General features: G+C 40.1%; 1 protein-coding gene across 1 annotated transcript in view; it reads left to right on the plus strand.

The window, feature by feature from the left end:
• The window catches only part of LOC122700810 (serine/arginine repetitive matrix protein 2-like), a 157,103-nt gene extending 150,391 nt beyond the window's left edge, over positions 1–6,712 (plus strand). The window contains exon 6 of the mRNA XM_043913852.1: positions 6,317–6,712. The gene's annotated coding sequence lies outside the window, so the exon portion shown is untranslated. The remainder of the gene's footprint in view (positions 1–6,316) is intronic.
• The last annotated feature ends 679 nt before the right edge of the window (positions 6,713–7,391 follow it).

The following is a 7,391-nucleotide window of genomic DNA, read 5'->3' on the forward strand; positions in this document are numbered from 1 at the left end:
ATTTGAAATACTCTGGCTTGAATGAAGGGGGTCTTTGCCAGCTGAAGCCAGGAGCCAGATAGAGTATAACAATATTGAGCATGAGTCATCCCCCCGGGCAAGAAGCCTCCATCCAGATGCAGAGCTGTTGTCAAGGCTGCTCCGTGCAGCCTGGCTTCCCACCTGCTGCAGTTTGAGACAGCAGGTTCTCATTATGCTTTACTCTCTCTCTCTCTCTTTTATAATGTGTTCGTGAAATTGAATTAAATTTGCTTCCGTCGTGGTGTGTGTAGTTTTTTTTAATGACTTCCTGATGGGTTTTCTCCAAGATCTTTAACCACACTGCAAATGTGCTCAGGGTAAAATGAGAGATCCAACCTGATGAGAAAACAATATATTATTTTCTTACCTTCAGGTTTAACTCAAAGATGCTGTGTCTGGACCAATCACGGTCTTTATTTCCCCCAGTGATTTTGCTTTCCCTGCTGGGATGGTCTAAGTCAATTACCCTCTTTTCCCTGAGGCTTTGTTAGTCTTCATTCTCAGAACAAAAAAATTCATACTGTTCTCCAACAAAATTGCCAATCATCTTGAAATGATTGCATTTTCCATGGATAGTGAAATACACTCTCCATGGGAGAGTTGGAGATGAGGTCAAGATCCCCTATAAGTGCTTCTGAGGGATCTGATCAGAAAAATACCTTCCTCCCTTAAATTCTTGAGAAGGAAGTAGAATCAGTAAGTTCTTAATAGTTGTTTAATTATGCATTCACTTATCCATTCAATAAATATGTATTGAGCATCTACTGTGGTTCAGGCACATAATAGAACAAAGAGACAAAAATCTTGTCCTCATTGAAATTGCCACATAATTGGGGAAGAGAGACAACAAACAAATAATAAAACAAGATTGTTGGATATTGGTAACTGCAAATGAGAATATGAGGCCTTCCCAGGTGGTGCTAATGGTAAAGAACCCACCTGCCACTGCAGGAAACATGAGACCCTGGTGTGATCGCTAGGTTGGGAAGATCCCCTGGAAAAGGAAATGACAACCCACTTCGATATTCTTGTCTGGAGAATCCCATGGACAGAGGAGCCTGGAGTCTACTGTCCATAGGGTTGCAAAGAGTCGGACATGACTGAGGTGACTTACCAGGGACGCAGGCAAAGAGAATATGCACACAGTGAGTGGGAAGCGGAGGGAGTCCAGTGGCATCTGGGTATGTGGGTATCTGGATAGTGGCTGCTATAAGTCTTAAATAGATTTCCAGGAAAAGTTTTCCTCCTAAAAGTCTGAAAGAAATGAGTGCTCTTTGGAACAACAATTTCCAGAGATGAAAACAGTAAGTGTGAAAGGTCTAGTTTGTTTGGAGGATAGCACAGCAACCGGGGCAGAGTGTCCTGATCAGGAAGAAAAGTGGGAGGTGAATCTAGAGGATTGATGGGAACAGGAGGTGGTGGTCCTGGCAAGGTTTCTGGCTCTGCTCCAAGCTAGATATAAAGCCTTAGGAAAGTTCTGAGCAGGGTAGAGATAGCATCTCGGTGATGATGAACACAGCAGCTCTGGCTGCTGTGTTGAGGGCTGAAGGGTGGTAAGGCTGGTGGCAAGGAGGTTGTTTAGGAGGTGGTCAGAATTATCCAGGCAAGAGTTGGTGTTGGTTTGGATTAATAAAATGAGAATGTAGTTTCCACGGCTCGGTTATTAGAGTGATTTAAAGTATTATCTTTAAAGTTAAATGAAAATGTCTCTGTATTTGAAATTTACTGTTACATCTTGATGACTGAAGCTTTTTAAAATGGAATTTTTATATAGATTTAAATGCATAAATCATTAATTAAGCACCTATTAAATATCCATCTAAATGATAGGAGCTATATCTTCTCCTGAGCAAGTTATTTTAATCTCATTGAACAAGCTACAAAAACATATGAGCATGTATTCTGAAATATATTATGCTTAAATGTTTGTAAGAAACCTAATATTTATAGTGCATCCATTAGCTACCAGAGTTTGTGCTGGACATTTTACATAAGGGAAGAACATTAAACCTTCAAAACAATTCTGTGAGAGAAGTTTTCAAAATTTTTGGTTTCAGGACCCCTTGAGACTTTTAAAATTCCTTGAGGACCCCCAAAAAATTTTGTTTGTGTGGGTTTTATATATATGTGTGTGTGTGTACACATAGATATAGATATAAAGGTACTTATTATATTCAGAATTAAAGCATTTAAACATTAGTAATTCACTTGAAGTAATCATAAACTCATCATTTTAGCAAATAGCATATATTTAATGTTGTTGTGTTGCTTAGTTGCTAAGTTATGTTTGACTCTTTTGGGACCCCATGGACTGTAGCCCACAAGGCTCCTCTGTCTGTAGGATTTCCCAGGCAAGAATAGTGGAGTGGTTTGCCATTTCTTTCTCCAGGGGATCTTCCTCACCCAGGGATTGAACCCATGTGTCCTGCATTGGCAGGCAGATTCTTTACCGCTGAGCTACCAGGGAAGCCCCTTTATGAAAATATCATAATTTATAAAAATTTAAAATGCAGTAACAATAGCACTGATTTACATTTTTGCAAGCCTTCTTAAGCTTAATAGATGTTTGGATTCTCGTATTTGCTTCTGTGTTGAATCTGGTGTAATATATTGTTGTGGTTGAAATATATGAAGAAAATCTGACCTTGTACAGATATGTAGTGAAAAGTGAGGAAATATTTTAATAACCTTTTCAAATAGTTGTGAATATTGCTCTTTGATGCTACAGTGAAACTCAACAACTGCAGGTTTCTAGAAAGTTAATTGTAATGTAGAATCTGAGGCATATTGTTTACTGTTTTTACTTTATTAACTTAAAATCCATTGATCACCTATCATGTACCCATGCATGATATTTTAACATCATACATTGGCCGTTTGGAAAATACTGACTCGTAAATGATGCAGATCTCCAAATGTTGACACATTTCACTATATATTATTTATTAAATGTCACATATGTTCCTCTATCACCAATCTTCTTAGAAGAGCCTTTCTATCATAGGAAACTATCAAGATCACAAAGATGCAAGTTTTCCAAAATTCTACCTTTTACTTAATCAGATTTTATCATTGGTCGTGAAAGTTGTCAGTGGTTTTTCTTGAAGTAACAGACTTGCTTCTTTGAGTTTCAGAAAGATACCTACCACCTATCCAAGTCACAATAGCCATAGTTTATCTTAGTCTCTGTACCCAGTGGCATCAACACACAACCGAAGCAGTTGCACACATGCTTTTCCATAAAGAACCATGCACTACCGTGAGCAGCACCAGTGCTTTATGTGGACCTCTCATTTTGCCACAGGGAATATTAGAGAAAATGAGCACTCAAGAGTCAAGATTTAATACTATCAATCACACTTCTTCATTTAGAGCATTCTTGTGTGACACAGACCTTTTCTTCTTCCTTCTCTCAGCACTGAGTGGGGAAGAATACAGTGACCACTAAGACAGTTTGAAGCCACTACCTAGATTCACACTGGGGCACGAGCTTTACTCTCCTTTACTTTTGCACCATTGGTACAAATGCCAACACAGTGACAAAGGGAGACAGCATCTTATTGTTACTATAAAATATTTTGTCACTGCAGACTCTTAAGAGGATCTGAGGGTTATGTGCCCAGCCCCACCCCCAGCCCCGCCTCATGGGTCTGTAGGCCGCAGTTTGAGAATTGCTTCTCTGCAATAGGTGTTTTAGGAGTGGAGAAACTGAGTCTTTGAGAGGCTAGTCAGCTTATCTCAGGTCACATGGCTTCTCAGAAGCAGAATCAGGACTCCAGCCAGGCCTGTCAGACCTAAAGTAAGTCCCCCCTGCTCCCTCCCCCATCCAACCACACACAACGGCAGACTTTAGCTAGTACCTTAAAGGAAGTGTAAACTTGATTATATACAAGGTTGCAGGGATATGGATGATAAGAATAAAATAAGCTTAACTCTAAGGACTGTAATGGGCACAGTTTATGCAGAGGGATAAAGAAAAGACTCAGACCAAGGTGGAACATCCATTTGGCCATACATGACGTGGGTAGGGATGAAGGATGCAATGAACTGATCAAGGACTTGAATGTCAGTGAGGATACTGATTTTAATTAAAAAAAAAAAAAAGCTTAAACAGAGCACATGTGATAAAAATAGCATTAAACTGGTATTGTTGGTGGCTGTATCACCAAAGAAAAGAGAATCGGGGCAGAGAAAATCTTGGAAATCATATTGCATGCAGTAATGGCTTAAACCATAGCAAAAGGGTAAGAATATTCAGAAAAATAAAGCAGATGTAGAGAACCCAGAGTATGGGAGTTGGTAATGAGGGATACAAAGGACAATGATCCAGGTTACTCCCAACTTTCACGTGTGAGGTTCTGAAGAAGACTCGGCATTTCTCAGAGGTTGGCGGTACTGGGGGAGAATATGCTGGTGCTTATGGTGAACAGGCATTGGTGTCAGTGCAGCTAGCTGAGGATGTCTTGATGTCAGCATGGTCCACTGAAGATGTTTTGGAATCAGTTCATAGGTGGTCTTGTATTTTGTATTAAGGTTGTAGTCGATAAAGATTGATTTCCTGAGAGTGGGTGGCCGAGGGCTTATCAAAGAGGATGCTTAATCTTAGGCTAAAATGAAGAACCACATTAGGAGACAGAGGAGTTTAAGAGGTAGATGTACGTTAGCAGCAGCAGCAGTACCTGTAGTCATCATGGTAATAACAGTGGTAGTATTAGTAGCGGTCAGTTCAGTTCAGTCGCTCAGTCATGTCTGACTCTTTGTGACCCCATGGACTGCAGCACGCCAGGCCTCCCTGTCCATCGCCAACTCCCGGAGTTTACTCACACTCATGTCCATTGAGTCAGTGATGCCATCCAACCATCTCATCCTCTGTCGTCCCCTTCTCCTCCCACCTTCAATCTTTCCCAGCATCAGGGTCTTTTCAATGAGTCAGTTCTTCGCATCAGGTGACCAAAGTATTGGAGTTTCAGCTTCAGCATCAGTCCTTCCAATGAACACCCAGGACTGATCTCCTTTAGGATGGACTGGTTGGATCTCCTTGCAGTCCAAAGGACTCTCAAGAGTCTTCTCCAATGCCATAGTTCAAAAGCATCAATTCTTCTGTGCTCAGCTTTCTTTATAGTCCAACTCTCACATCCGTACATGACCCCTGGAAAAACCATAGCCTTGACTAGATGGACCTTTGTTGGCAAAGTAATACCTCTGCTTTTTAATAAGCTATCTAGGTTGGTCATAGCTTTTCTTCCAAGGAGTAAGCATTTTTTGATAGTGGTAGTAATAGTAGTAATAGATGATGGCTGATAACTACTGAGATCTTACTGTGTGCCAGGCTTGACCTACAGTAGGTCATTTAATTCTCAGAACAGTTTCATGGATGAGAACAGGTTTTAGATCCAATTTATGAGATGGAGAAAAACATGGATTACAAACATTAAATAATTTATCCAAGGTCATAGTTCTAGCACCTTGACTGAGCCAGCCCTGCATCCCTACTCTCTCTGTCTCCAGCACTGCTCCTCCATCTTAATGCAGTCTTAGGGAAGTCAAGGAGCTGAGTGTATTCAAAATGTGCTGTGTTAAATTCACAAGTGAAGCTGGGGCTATGAGAAAGAGGAACACCATCACAGTAGGGCTTCATGTGAAGTCTCAACAAAGAGATAATATTGGAAGCAAGAGGCAAAAAGTAGTGATTTGTGTCTAAGCACATGAAGAGACTTAGCAAAATGGACTGCTTGTGGGAGAGATTTGTGAGTAAAAGGAAAGAAAACTAAAATAGTTGTAAGTTAGTATGGATTAAAAACTGAAGTGGTTTAGGATTTAAGTGAAGGGAGGCTTTAGTTTTTTGAAAGTGCTTAGGAATAATGGGTCAGGTGACAGGAAAACATTTGCATGTGGGTGTGGCAGGTGGCAGAGATGGGAGAAACAGGTAAGGGGCAGTAGGGTTCAGGGTAGATGAGCAACTTTGACATAGAAGAGTGACCTTTCTGAAATAGCAAGGAATGTGAAGAATAATTCTTATATAGAGATTAGACTTTACTAAGATGAATAGCAAAGTGGCTAGTAATCCTAGGCTGGTGTTATCAGTGAATTAAGGAAAAATAGAGGTCATCTCTTTTTATGAAGCTAAAAGCAAAGTTGTAGACTCTCAGGGTTGAAGGGGACTTGACTTTGTATGTCAGTACTTCAGATTATCCCACTATATTGTAATTATTTTATCATGTACTTGGAAAGACCTGCTAATTAATGAACTTGACTTTCATGTTCTTTTCTTTCTTGTCCTTCCTTTGTTTACCAGAAGGAATCCTACTTGCAGGCAGTGTGCGTGCTAAGTCGCTTCAGTCGTGTCCGACTCTAGGTGACCCTATGGACTATAGCCCACCAGATACCTCTGTCCATGGAATTTCCCAGGCAAGAATACTGGAGTGGGTTGCCATTTCCTTCTCCATGTTTGCAGGCAGGGAGCCTCCTGATTGTTTTTGAGAACTATTGGGTGCCCAGGACCTAGACTATTGTACTTGATACTTAGCAAAGACTCAAGAATAGTTGTTGCATGAATGAATGAATTTAGCCTGTCTTAGTCATCAGGATGCTTACTTTCCCTTAGTTACTCCACTCTCTCACATTTGTGTAAAACTTTGCAATTTGTAAAATGATTTTAATTTTTTCAGTCATTCTAATGAGGCTGTGACTCAGGAGGGCTGTCACTGTACCCATTATATAGATGTGAGTACTGAGTCTCTAACTTAAGTTTATAGCACAGAGTAGTTGTTTAGAGCCTGAACTTTGGCGTCAGATGGACCTGGTCTAAGCCTTGGCTCTGCCAATCATGAGTTTCGTTTGGTGGGTTTCTTTACCTCTCCTGGGCTTCGTGTTCTCATATATAAAACGGGGACGTAAAACTATCTCACAAAGTGATTGAAAGAATTAAATAACATAGTGGCTATAAGCTGTGTAACACAAAACTGGATACAACATATGGTCTTGGGGAGAGAGTGTTTCAGAAGGACATTTTCACATGTTAGAGCACAGACTCTGGAGCCAAACAGTCTGATTTTGAACCTTAGCTTTGCTGTTTGCTGCTTTGAGACCTTGGGCAATTAACTAGACTTTTGGAACCTCAATTTCCTCATCTATAAAATTTCCTCCTCTAACTCCCATGGTTGATATAAAGATTGAGTTAATAATTGTAAAAGGCTTAGAACAGTGCCTGGCAAATGTAAGTGCTAAAAGTGTTAATAAATGATATCTATTGTAATTTTTAAAGGGTTAGTGTTAATTCTGCTTTACCAATAATTTTTTTTTATATATCTCTTGTAATTATTAAGGTGACAGAATCAGTGAATGGGCTGCTAATTTCTTCTTGACCATCA

This window comes from Cervus elaphus, chromosome 9 (assembly GCF_910594005.1).
Source record: "Cervus elaphus chromosome 9, mCerEla1.1, whole genome shotgun sequence".
Classification (NCBI taxonomy): domain Eukaryota; kingdom Metazoa; phylum Chordata; class Mammalia; order Artiodactyla; family Cervidae; genus Cervus; species Cervus elaphus.